Here is a 13,885-nt window from a genome sequence, read left to right as displayed (position 1 = left end):
GATACTCCGTTAGTTCGTATTTTTTTCATTAAAAGGAAGTGTGCGACGGTGTCAAATGCCTTACTGAAATCAAGGAACACGGCATCAACCAGAGCGCCAATGTCCACTGCGCTGTGAATCTCATGGAAGAATAGATCGAGCTGAGTTTCGTAGGATTTCTGCTTGCGGAATCCATGTTGATTTTTATAGAGGAGATGTTAAGTTTCCAAAACCGTCATAATTCTTAAGCATAAAACATGTTCCAGAATTCTACAACAGACTGACGTCAACGATATATATGTATAATTGTGTGGATCTATCTTATTGTCTTTCTTAAAAACGGAAATGACCTACGCTTTTTTCCAGTCGCTAGTAACCTTTCGTTGCTCAAGCTATGTACGATAAATTACTACTAGAAGGGGAGCAAGTTCTTTTGCATAATGACGTGTGTGGGTGACAGAGTATAAGCAGCTGATGTGAGAGGTCAGAGAGTGAGGTTGCGAAAAAAATGTGGGACGCCTCACGATTTTGTGTATCATTCTTGCGCAGCCGCCACGCTAATCTTCTCTGTATCGTTCCAATTTTAGTACATGTACCGCCAAAGCGGAATTTTACCCCACGGGTACTCAGCAAGGTCACTTTACTGCCAAGAATTATGTCACCATTTTGGCCATCGGGTCTGTCGCATGGTACAATATCTGTTGGTTCCCCAGTGGTGATGCTGTGTTCCAGGACAGGGCCCTTGTTCGCACTGCTCGCATAGTCCAGGACTGGTTTTGTGAGAGCGAGGACCAACTGTCACCCCCTCCCTGGCCACCACCCTCACCAGATCTCAGTATTGTTGAGCCTTTGCAGTCTACATTGGATAGGAGTATGCATCATCGCTATCCACCTCCATCAACGGTACCTGAAACTGGCAGTATTTTGCATGAAGAACGCTTTAAGACGCCCCTAAAGCCCATACAGGACCTTTATGTACCCGTTTGGAGACGACTGAAAGCTGTTTCGAATGCCAACGGGTTTCTTGCAACATAGTAGACATGGCAAGTGTTGTGTTTTTGGTGTTTTCATTTTTTTGTCCAATCCCTATCTATTATTGCTACCTCGTCTATCAACAACACAACAAACGTCGTTCTCCACTGGTAAGTATTCCTGTGAAGTTGTTTTTGTCTAATACTATCCTGCCATTTAACAGTCCGTTTTCTTATTCCTTTGTGGCCTCTGTAGCCCCTAAATGTTCTGCATTTTCTTCTTCTTCTTCTTCTTCTTCTTCTCTCATAGCTTCTTCCTCTTTTCTCCCGTTGTTCTTCCGAAGTCTTCAACGCCTCTCCTCTAGTTTGCTCCGTTGGCAACTCTCTACTGTTTTCCTGTATCCTCCTGTGTGTGTCACGTCCAAACATGAGCATTACAAGACGCCAATTAGAGACCCATAGTGTGTGATTATTTTGTTTTTGGCAGTTTCTAACAACCCTACCACAACAAAGGTCAAAATTTAATAATGATTCTGGTGTTTCTCACGCTGCTAAATACTGCATTTTCGGGCAACAACAAAGTTATAATGTGGCAGGTGTCATTAGAGCACTGTTATTAAAGTCATTTCATGTAATAACGAATAAACTAGGCACTCATCTTTTCGTGTTTCCAACGCTGGTTTCGTTGTAAAATCATGGCTCAATCGTCGGAAATCTAGGTGGTGATGATTCCAAGCTCGGATGCAAAAAGGCCTAGGTTTTATTCTGATATATTCAAAAGTTTTGTAGATGCGCTTCACAAACCATTCTTGAAGATTAAACCTTTCAAAGTTAGCACAATAGTGACGTAAAAAAATAATCAGCACTCCGAATTTAAGTTACACTTCCTTTTAATTGCTTTTATTGCAATATCACGTAACACACAAAACATCACTTCACAATACAAAACATACTTGAAAACATCTTCCTCACAGTCACTGTTAAAGTTCACATTTTATAATCTGACTACAATATGCGTCTTTCCAACATGACGTCCAAGCCTTTACTTCTTTTAAGGTCCGACTCTCTAACAACTAACTAATAATCGCTTACGCGCCCAAAAATCAGAGTTACAAGTACGTCAAAGATCATAGTGACAAAAGAAAGAATACACATAAGAATAATATCATTACAATATAGACATATCGATGTATCACAAATGAAATCAAATCTGAATGTTGTCTCAGAATTATGTTAAGTAGTTAACAGAAACGCAGTAAAATATCGCTGGTATCGAGAGGTTGAGTTGAGGTGCCGTAATGGTTACGTAATTCAAGTACCATTACAAGTTTGAACACAAGTTTGCGTATTTTTGTTTCACATGCAAACCTTTAAAGTGAAACTTTTTTGTAGCTTTGACAAGGGAAAGAGGAAGCGAGTCGAAGGCAGACGGTGACGAGCAACACCGGAACAGAAAATTCTCGGCGGAAAAATCAGCACTTGCCTCCGGCAGCTACATCGACAGCCATCCGTCAACGTTGAACTTCGGACAAGTGATAAAAATGCCATTCATTTGTCGACCATAAATGGTTCCACAGCGAGATAATATGATGTAAACGGCAGAGAACTTGAGCTTTTGGTCCTCAAATGAAATTAACTGAGTCGAGGTATTGGTCCACATCTGTCTCAAGTACCGAACACGTAAGAGGTGATTCGATCTCAGAGGGTTCTTTAAATGGAGTTTCTGTCAATGGGAAAGCTTCGTTTGAGAGGCACCCACATGCCTTGCTCATACTGTGGCATCAAGCAGTCAGGCCTGCAAGATGAGTGGTCTGCCAAGCGAGTGGATTCATTCTTATTTATCTAGTAACATGAACTCTAGTACTCACACTTAAGTTACAAGTTATCCTCCTATATGATTAATACGCAACGGAAACACGCATCTGACTATCAGTAATTTACAGAACTCTGACTGTACACTACGCACTGGCAATACCACATTTTCTTTCTTTTTTCATTTAACGGCTTTTGTCAACACGTGGCCACCGCACTGAATATGAATGGCGCATACATTATAAATTTGGGACATTATGACAACATACAATTCGAAGGAAAAGTCCACCAATCTTTTTCTTTTCACTATCCTATTTATTCCGATAAATTCTCTAACCTAAACACACAAATTCTATAACCTACAACAATATCACATGAGAAATTCCGCCCAGTGGGCATGGCTTTACATTGGTGTATCTCTATATTATGGTCTCGTAATTATTTAACGCTACAGTGCACTTTCTGGATAGGATGGTGGATCTTTTGTTATACCTCACACTTCGACTCTCACAATCATCATCACGAAACTTTCCTCCAGACCGAGCGGTACCGAAGGAACAAGCATAACCCACTAATCTTTTGAAACTACCTTGCTACTCTCCCATGCAAACCACACATACTCAAATTACATGACATACATCACACTGCAATAAGAAATATAAAACACTATCACTTTCAGCTTTCCCACTTCAATTAATATTTATCCCAGTTTCACACGACACTGCCTCACTTCGTAATTCTACTTTCCTACTATGAACTCTGGAGATATATGCACGTCTTCCTGTGCAATGCAAGCCAAGTGGCGTTGCTGGATAGACGGCCGACTCACCTTGCTTCTCTCTCAGAGTTTGAATCTAGCGTCACACGGAATTATATCACGTAAGGTAATATTAAGAACGTATTCATCACACACGCGAGTCCTCAACTGATACCATGGACGAGTACTTCTCTTTATCCTTTGTCTCATACACAGATTGAGACTCACACAGTACTCACCACGTGGAAGTACTCGTCTCTAATTTCAAGTCCTGCACACGCCATTTCTTAAATATTTCAACTTATGGTACACACGCTATTTCTTAAATATTTCAACTTATTGTACACACGCTAGTAATTCAGCTTAACTTAAGCACACAGAAGTATTTCAACTTATTGCTACACGTGGTTTCATTGTGACCGTTGGTCGCTTCCGAAGATTACTACAATCCCTTTAATATTACCTGCCTGACATTTAATTCTCCCCACAAAAGTTCCTGAAATAGAGAAATTATTATTTCAAACTACTCTTAAATATTCCACATGCATACCATGTCTCCACTCTTTCATCATTACGGAGCACAACTAAAACAGGTCTTAACAGCACAAGATCCAGCGGCAAAGTGCCGAAACATGGCCGTTCTCTGGGTCCTCTCCCATCTCTGTCGAGGTGGGGGAAGCACCTTGCTATCGTATTGGTCAGCCACATTTCAGGCGCTCAAAGCTCTGGTAAATTTCATCTCTTTGGTCCCACCAAAGGTGGCCAAAGGATCGACTCAAAGATGATCATATATTCACATTAACTATCTGCAGTTAGCAGACGACCATACATTCATTCATTTCACAGGTCTCACCAAACTGGATGTAGGAATTTACTTTGTGGGAGTGCACATGTGATCAATTAAATAAATAGTCATTCTTTCCCACACTGGTATCCGGCTTCGCTGTATTAAATGAAATAGAGTTATTTTACAAAAAGAATGTGTTGTTCTGACAAAAATAATGAAGTATGTTGTACCTATTTTCAATGTCGGGCGGTACTGTACCCTTTCACGTTAATTTTACTGAAGCGTATAATAACCGAATTTGACGGTGAACAAGACATTTGAACCCGATATTCGTTACGTATTGTTGCTTGAGTTAACTCTTAAAAAACACGTAAGAAATATTTTACGACCAACTCAATTCTGAATTTTAGAGTGGCTCAAAGACTGACTAAACAGAAATCGGAAGAATATTCTACTGGTATCTGGTACGAAGTAGCTTACATTCCAGAGCCTAAGTGTGCTGCATCTATGGGACCATGTGAAAGGCTGGAAGAGCCGCTTATTCTATGAAGTAATTTACTGTGGAAATGATAGGGGCTACTCATTAGTACCGCATTAGTTCTGTCGAAGATGGTTAAAGTCCATTAGTATCAGATCGTGTAGGCAAAATTTCGATCCCTTCTATCAATATACTGATCCACTGAATACCGAAAGCCAGCGTTTTTAGTTGCTTGATGTTGAATCTGGAGCTAATTATCACAACGTGCAGTGTAAAATCATTGGGACTAGTACTACACACAGTAGCCAAAGCCTGAAGATGTTGAGAGTTTCTCAATTTTAATGACAGGCTGGGTTCAAGTGGCGATGGGTGGCTAGACAAAGTTACAGGGCAGTACGTTACGCACGGAAAGTCATCGAGTAAAACAGAAGTAATATCCGGCGTTCCCCAAGGCCCTCTATTGTTCCTGATCTATATTAACGACATAGGAGACAATATGAGTAGCCGTCTTAGATTGTTTGCAGATGTCCTGTCATTTACCGTCTTGTAAAGTCATCAGACGATCAAAACGATTTGCAAAATGATTTAGATAAGATATATGTATGGTGCGAAAAGTGGCAATTGACCCCGAATAAAGAAAAGTGTGAAGTTATTCACATGAGTACTAAAAGAAATCAGCTAAATTTCGATTACGTGATAAGTCACACAAATCTGAAGGCTGTAAGTTCAACTAAATACTTAGGGATTACAATAACAAATATCCTAAATTGGAACGATCACATAGATAATATTGTGGATAGAGCAAACCATAGACTGCGATTCATTGGCAGAACACTTAAAAGGTGCAACAGGTCTACTAAAGAGACTGCTTACACCACGCTTGTCCACCCTATTCTGGAGTATTGCTGTGCCGTATGGGATCTGCATCAGGTGGGACTGACGGATGACATCGAAAAAGTATAAAGAAGGGCAGCTCGTTTTGTATTATCGCGAAATAGGGGAAGTAGTGTCACAGACATGATACCTGAATTGGAGTGGTAAGTATTAAAACAAAGCCGTTCTTCGTTGAGACGGGATCTTCGCATGAAATTTCTATCACCAAATTTCTCCTCCGATTGCGAAAACATTCTGTTACCACCCACCTACATAGGGAGAAATGATCATCACGATAAAATAAGAGAAATCAGGGCTCGCACAGAAAAATTTAAGTGCTCATTTTTCTCGCGTGCCGTTCGAGAGTGGAACGGTAGAGAGACAGCTTGAAGGTGGTTCATTGAACCCTCTGCCAGGCACTTTATTGTGAAAAGCAGAGCAATCACGTAGATGTAGTGGAATTCTGTTTTAACGAATGCATTGACTAACGACTAATAAATGTCGTTGCGTTTTATTGCAATAAAAAGATATAGCATTTGAAAAGGGTGAGAATACAAGTAATTGGTTGACTATTTGTAATACAGCAGCAAAAGCCAGAGGCTGCTAATGTAGCATGGTAGTAAGTCTGTAAATAATTCACGTAAAACATACGCTTAAAATAATCCCAATGAATCCGTGCTTCGGAATACAGATGTAGAATTAGGGGTAGAAGCTGTCCTTTCTGTCAAGAGGAACGTATCTGTGGGTTTGTATCATAGTGCACAGCGAGCTAGAGGGTAGTTATGTACATCTGTCGTTGATTTCTGGCATATAGCTTCTCCAATTATCCTTCCCTTCTGACTTGATCCACAGTTCCGATCAATCCCTTGTGGGTTTAACAGCCCACTTGGTTCCTGTCTTTTCTCTTGACCTCTCTGTTGTTTCCCACACTCTTTTCATCATTTTAGCCATATTCATCCTGTTCACAGGCCTCCCAAATCTGATTTCTGGTAGTATTGTCCTCATGCTCCCCAAGTCTTCGCATCCACGTCTCACCATCTATTTTAGGGCCCAGTGCTTTCTTCAGTATTTTTCTCTACTTGTTCCGCACCATGTCGTCCTAATAATATCGTCTGAGCCAAATACCGTTAATTTGTTTTACACTCTAAGACTAAAAAAAGGAAAACGACGCACCACGAAGGAATTATCCAAATGGAATGGAAACTGATGAAAATGATGTACATGTACAGACAAAGAAATTAGTAAACTTTCAGAAAAATCGGATGATTTACTCAAGAGAAAGAGCTTCACAAACTGAGCAGTTCAATAACTCGGTCAACCTCTGGCCTTTATGAAAGCAGTAGAGTTGACCGAATTCTGTCCAACTGGCGCATTAAATTGTCAAAACCCCGAGCTGGTTGCAGGGCTCTGCCCATAACGCTTACTCTTAAAATATTCCTTTTGGCGTGTATATCACTGGTCATGCAGAAAGCTGGCTTCAAATTGTTCATGCTCTGTTATTCCCTAATTGCTCTTATTTCTTCTTTTTCAATTCTCACGGAAATTGAAATTTCTCCACCTTCTGTACGGTACCTTCTGGTGTCGCCCCCCCTCTCCTCCTCCCCCCCCCCCCACCTCCACTCACAATGGTATTCAGTGCCTTCGTCTTGTTGTAGGCGAACCGCAATCCCACCATTTTGGCTATCTTGCTTAGATCACCGAACTGTGTCTTTGCGTATGCTTCTGTCTCACTTATTATCGCCCAACCATTCGCAACGTCCACTTGGGCACTACTGTCGTTTTTTCTCTCACGTTCGTGTTTGGTATTCTCAGTTTCTTTTTGATTGCTCTCTCCTGTGTGAACACTTCGTCCAACACTACTGGATCAAATTGGTGGCTACCACTCCACCTATTTGACACCGGTCTTTCTCAAACTCTTCCGATAGTGCGCCTCTGAATTTTACCCCTGCCTTTGTGACTGTCGAATTACCGTTATTAGTTCTTGTGTAATACCGCCTACTCCTATGTTCTTTGGGAGCCTTCCAAGAGTGTTTCTCAATGTAGTCTTAAGCCTTCATGAATTCCACGAAGGTTATTATGTTATGTTAACCGGGGACCTAGAAACGACGGATAGGCTCCATCCCCGCCGCAGCCGCAGTGGTCCGCAACCCCACGATGACTACCGCAGTCCACTTCACCCCTCCGCTGCCCCACACCGAACCCAGGGTTATTGTGCGGTTCGGCCCCCGGTGGACCCCCCAGGGAACGTCTCACACCAGACGAGTGTAACCCCTATGTTTGTGTGGTAGAGTAATGGTGGTGTACGCGTACGTGGAGAACTTGTTTGCGCTGCAGTCACCGACATAGTGTAGCTGAGGCGGAATAAGGGGAACCAGCCCGCATTTGCCGAGGCAGATGGAAAAAACCACCTAAAAACCATCCACAGACTGGCCAGCTCACCGGACCTAGACACAAATCCGCCGGGCGGATTCGTGCCGGGGACCAGGCGCTCCTTCCTTCTCTGGAAAGCCGTGCGTTAGACCGCACGGCCAACCGGGCGGGCACGAAGGTTATCACCATCATTTTGTCTGTAAGACTAAGTTCGATCAGCTGTTTCAGAGGAAATATCCGTCCCATGAATCCTCTTCCCTTCCTACATCTGTCCTGATAGTTTCCAGCTGTACTTTCTATCTGTTCTTCTATTTCCTTCAGGAGGCATTGTGGTTGGGCTCCAGGAGCAATATCCCTCTGTAGTTGTTTGCATCCCTCTTGCCCCCTTTCTTTTCTGTTGGCAATACGGTCGCATTCTTCCATCCTTATAGTAACTTCTCTGTCGTCCTAATCCGGTAGATAATGTTGATTATAATGTATGCCGCACTGTCTCCTCCCTACTTCATCATTTCTGCTGCCATCCCATTCCAGTTACTTTATTATTCCGTAAGTCATTTACAGCCCGTGCGACCTCATCCGTATCTCCAGTTCCATCCATATTTACTGTTTCTCAGACTAACTGCCACATGGTCAACGTCGAATTCTACAAGGAAGGTGCGCGGGACTGCCCATATCTATATCTTGCTCGTTTTGGCCCTGAAGTGTGTTGCCATCTGTCATTTTCTGTTTACGTCGCAGTTCAGTTAACCTTTTCCCATTACTGATTGTCCTACTGTTCCCTTATGTTGATTCTACCCTCCAATCTGTGCATTATAATCACTTAACGAGTATCCTCACCTGCCTGTGTGGAATGCTTTGCAGTGTATTATCTATATTCTCCAAGAAGCTATCTTCTACTTTCTGATCATTCTTGGTCTTGTCATTACTGTCTGTCATTGCTCGTGTTCATTTTTGCTATATATTCTCCCAGTTCGTTTACCATAGTATACTTTTGGTTCCCTGCTCGGATGGATAGTGTTCATAACATTTCAGATCCACTCTTCAGTTGTGTACTATAAACCACGTACCAAGGCATGCAGGTGCGTGTATTTTCTTTCCCACTCTGACTCCTGGTTTTCCTTTATGCATTATGAAAACTTCTGATGCCGCAGTATCCTCGTCACTCTATCTTGTCTGTTACATGGCTAGTATCACGATGCTCCGTTGTTCCGTAGCGTGTATAAACTATTTAATTTTATCGGTCAGGGTCAGTGTCTGTAAGTTTACGGTTCTCATTTTGAAAATTCCGATGACCTTGATATTCTTCTACATATACATCTACAGCTACATGGATACTCTGCAAATCACATTTAAGTGCCTGGCAGAGGTTTCGTCGAACCACCTTCACAATTCTCGATTATTCCAATCTCGTATATCGCGCGGAAAGAACGAACATCTATATCTTTCCGTACGAGCTCTGATTTCCCTTATTTTATCGTGGTGAACGTCTCTCCATATGCAGGTCGGCGTCAAGAAAATATTTTCGCATTCAGAGGAGAAAGATGGTGATTGAAATTTCGTGAGAAGATTCCGTCGTAACGAAAAACGCCTTTCTTTTAATGAAGTACATCCCAAATCCTCTGCCATTTCAGTGACACTCTCCTATATTTCGCGATAATACAAAACGTGCTGCCCTTCTTTGAACTTTTTCGATGTACTCCGTCAGTCCTATGTAGTAAGGATCCCACACTGCGTAGCAGTATTCTAAAAGAGGACTAACAAGCATAGTGTAGGTAGTCTCCTTAGTAGGTCTGTTACATTTTCTAAGTGTCCTGCCAATAAAACGCAGTCTTTGTTTAGCCTTCCCCACAAGATTTTATATGCGTTTCTTCCAATTTAAGTTGTTCGTAATTGTAATTCCTAGATATGTAGTTTCATTTACGGCCTTTATATTTAACTAATTTATCGTGTAACAGAAGTTTAACGAATTCCTTTTAGAACTTGATCTTCTGATGACTGTAGTAGTCGATAAACGGCAGCGTCATCTGCAAACAACCAAAGACGGCTGCTCAGATTGTCTCCCAAATCGTTTATATAAATAAGGAACAGCAAAGGGATTATAACACTACCTTGGGGAATGCCAGAAATCACTTCTGTTTTACTCGATGACTTTCCGTCAATTACTACGAACTGTGACCTCTCTGCGAGGAAATCACAAATCCAGTCACATAACTAAGACGATATTCCATAAGCACGCGATTTCACAACAATCCGTTTGTGCAGTACAGTGTCAAAAGCCTTCCGGAAATCCAGAAGTACGGCATCTATCTGAAATCCATTGTCAGTAGCACTCAACACTTCATGGTAATAAAGAGCTAGTTGTGTTTCACAAGAACGATGTTTTTTAAATCCTTGTTGACTTTGCGTCGAGGTTCCTGAGAACTCAGACTCTTCCCTTATGCACAGTCCAATAACCAACAATATCTACTCGCGAAGTTTCCACACAAATGAAGGCGTGACCCAAGAATCCGTTCTACCACCACTACTCTCACATACAAATAGCCGACATACAAAAACCACCCCCTCTTGTATTCCGACAACACCGTCACCTTTTCTGCAGTCCATCGTATCCTCCTTTCGTCCCAACGATTCCTCCACCTTCTAATCTGCTAATCTTCCTCGCTTTGTGCGTTTGTTGTTGATTGGTAAGCCAGTTTGCATTGTCAGATAATTCCATTGTGAATGTATGCGACTGAATTGTATTATGAGTATGAGGCACCGTTGGAACAGTCAACAGATCTTTCAGACGTTGTTCTCGATTTTCATTTGTCTAGAGAATAATTCCTTGCTACAAGAGGCTCATTAAATCTCTGTCTGATAGCTTGTCAAAAATGAAATGCTTCAGGTTTACTCTTTAAATTATCGTCATATTTTATTCATTTTTACAATATACAAATATTGATAACATTATCTATTTCACAAAATTTCATCTTTTTCTCTACATACGTGATCTAGAGTCTAGCCAGCATGGAGTCTAGATTGGAACAGCCGTGAAAAAATCTTATACGGTGAGAGCTCACGGTAACTGCTCCCAGCTATGTTTTAGAATATTTCAATTTTTAGATAATTTCCTCTCACTCATAAATGTCACATTAGTTTTGTCCATGTAAGTTACTATTTTTCTTGTTCCAATCAGAGACTTAACATAAGTAACATCGAACATATAGGTAATAATTTTGAGTTGTGTGGCGCTAATACCACTTTCTCCCATGTCGTTTATTGAAATACTGGAATTTTAACTACTGACACCGCTCCCACTTGCAGTTCCTTATGTAACCAAGAAAAATAGCAATAGCTTGATTAAATTTTTTACCAAATGTGCCACTTTAAACTTCATGTAAAATAAGAATGAGAAGACAATTTTAGAATAACATAAAACTTCAAATGCAAGAAACTGTTCAAACCTGGGCACGAAAAATGGTAACAATTAGATTGTTGGGGTGTAAGTGGCATTTAATTCTACTGGAGTAGTTAGTTTTGCAACCCAGGTACATAAAGAAAATAGTAAAAAAATATGTGCAGTGCTAATGAAGCTAGTAATAGTTTTGTGAGCGAATAATTATACGAAATGTAATTAAAGAGTTTTTGGAAACCCATGGTTTGCACACAGGTGCATTTTCATATTATCAAAGAACCAGTTTTGATCAGAAACGGACCATCGTCAAGTGTAATGTGTCATATATGATTAGATATATGACAAATCATAATTATTGGCAAGCATCACACCATAAAACAAAATGTTAAATTCGAATATAATGGTGGTGTACATACAGAAAACAGTCGTTAATGTCTACATCTACATGGATACTCTGCAAATCACATTTAACTGCCTGGCAGAGGGTGGCGAAAAACATAGCAAGACTCAAAATGCAATGTACACTGCCACGTTACCTACTGTGTGCTGTATGTACTCCATTATTACATTCAGATTTAATATGTTGGATGTGGCATAATGCTTGTCAACAGTTACGATCTTTCACACATATTATTAAGGATGTCACCTTATCCCTGAGGATGGTCCGTTTCTATTCGAAACTAGTTGTTTAATAAAGTGTTAATATAGCTGTGTGCAAACCATGACTTTCTGAGAGTTTGTAGAAGCTGTAAATCATCGCCTTCTGAAAATAATGTAAGCAAAAAGTGTCAAGTTATTCATAAAACAAATACACCATCATAGTACAAATGACCTATTCTTAATCCTATCAAAAATCTTTCTTGGAAAACATCTAAGTCAAAAATGAAGTAGGCACTGTTCATCTCAACAATTTCATCTCCTGGTGTAACCAGTAGTATGTAAAAAAAAAGACAAAAAAGTAAAACGAGGGCTGCCCAGAAACGGTAAAGCTTTGCACAAATGTGTTGGGCAATGTCTCTAGTATGCCTGTCGGTGGTGACGCGTCGCTCTTTTCAGTTTTGAGTGAACAGTGAGAACGTAAAGATGCGTAGGGAATAAAGATGCATAGGAAATAGCGTCTTCCGCCAAGTACTAGGGCCTAGTTAGAGATTTCGCCTGTGTCATGCAGCCCACATAACACAAATGTCGAGCAGTTCCTTCTTCATGCCAATTCTCCGCCGCACACTGCAGGGGCAATGAAGACGCTCCTGCAATGTTTCCAATGAGAAGTGTTTGATCAATCACCCACAATACAGTCCATAATTGGCTCCCCCTGAGTCTCATCTCTGCTCACAAGAACCGCTGGCTATGAAGACAAAATTTTTCCACAGACAACGAGCTGCAGACCAGTGCAGATAACTGGCCGAAAGCACAGGCGCATGTTTTCTATGACGAGGATAGTGGAAAGTTGATACAACACTTCGAGAGAACTCGAAGTTGGAGCGGCGACTATGTAGAGAAGTAGGTGGAAGGTGTACCTAACTGTTGCAAATAAAACGTTTCTGGTTTTCACTGTGGTTTCCATTTCCCGAACGATCGGAACTTACTTTCTGAACAACCCTCGTAGTTACAGCTGGAAAGCGCACAAAAGGCGAATATGCTCCTCTGTAACAGACTCTGGCGGAAAAGTGGGGACCAGCATGTGAACTTATTTGCACTCCTTTAACACAGAATATTCTAAATCCTTTTAGCCAGTCTTTCTCTGTACTGAAGTTTTCATAGTCTAGCGTCTCCTTCCAATTCCTCTTGCCTCTATTTTTGTGTCGTCACTTTGCCACTGTCGAGTCTTGTACCACGGGAAGCAAGCAGAGGATGTTGTTTGGTGGTCGGTATCCTCTTTCTACAACACAACTGCATGCATGTTTTAACAGGGTTCTTCACCCATAAGAACAAAAAGCTACTTATCTTTAAGGAAGTTGTTCTGGTACAAGCTCTTCCGTAATAGGCCACGTTAGTCTCAATGCTGGTAAAGTAAAAGTTCCGCTATGTACATTGAACTGGTCGCTATGTACTGACTGAATCTTAGCTAGAGACTGACCAACTGCGACTCCTACTGTGACGTACTAGGTGACTATCTGTGACTGACTGGCCCTCTGGTCCGCAGCGGCGATCTAAATACTGGTGGTCGAGAGTTGGCAGCGCGTTGCTTGCCAGTCTGTCTTTGGCCTCTCTCCTGATAGGCGCGCTCGACTCAGCGCCTGTTATCAGTCTTTTTGCAATCTCTTTGCTGATCGGTGCGCTCGCTATAGCTTAAGCCTGCACATACATAAGTCTGTCTTCCACTGTCTCCTTTTTCTGCCATTGGCACTTTCACCTGTGTTTCCCCCACTGTCACTGTCTTCATCCCTTTCTCTCAATCATCCATACCACTGTCCCCTTCTCTGCCACTTTCACAGTCCCTCTGTCCCACTGCCATTGTGTTTGC

General features: G+C 41.4%; 1 non-coding gene across 1 annotated transcript; it reads right to left on the bottom strand.

Moving 5' to 3' along the window:
* Positions 1-483: 483 nt before the first annotated feature.
* On the bottom strand, positions 484-588 carry LOC124712802. The gene has a single exon (XR_007005619.1). It is a non-coding gene; the product is annotated as a U6 spliceosomal RNA (small nuclear RNA).
* Positions 589-13,885: the final 13,297 nt, after the last annotated feature.

The sequence above is a fragment of the Schistocerca piceifrons genome, chromosome 8 (assembly GCF_021461385.2).
Source record: "Schistocerca piceifrons isolate TAMUIC-IGC-003096 chromosome 8, iqSchPice1.1, whole genome shotgun sequence".
NCBI lineage: Eukaryota > Metazoa > Arthropoda > Insecta > Orthoptera > Acrididae > Schistocerca > Schistocerca piceifrons.
Note: the sequence above shows the minus strand (reverse complement) of the source record. Positions and strands in the feature narration are given on the sequence as shown.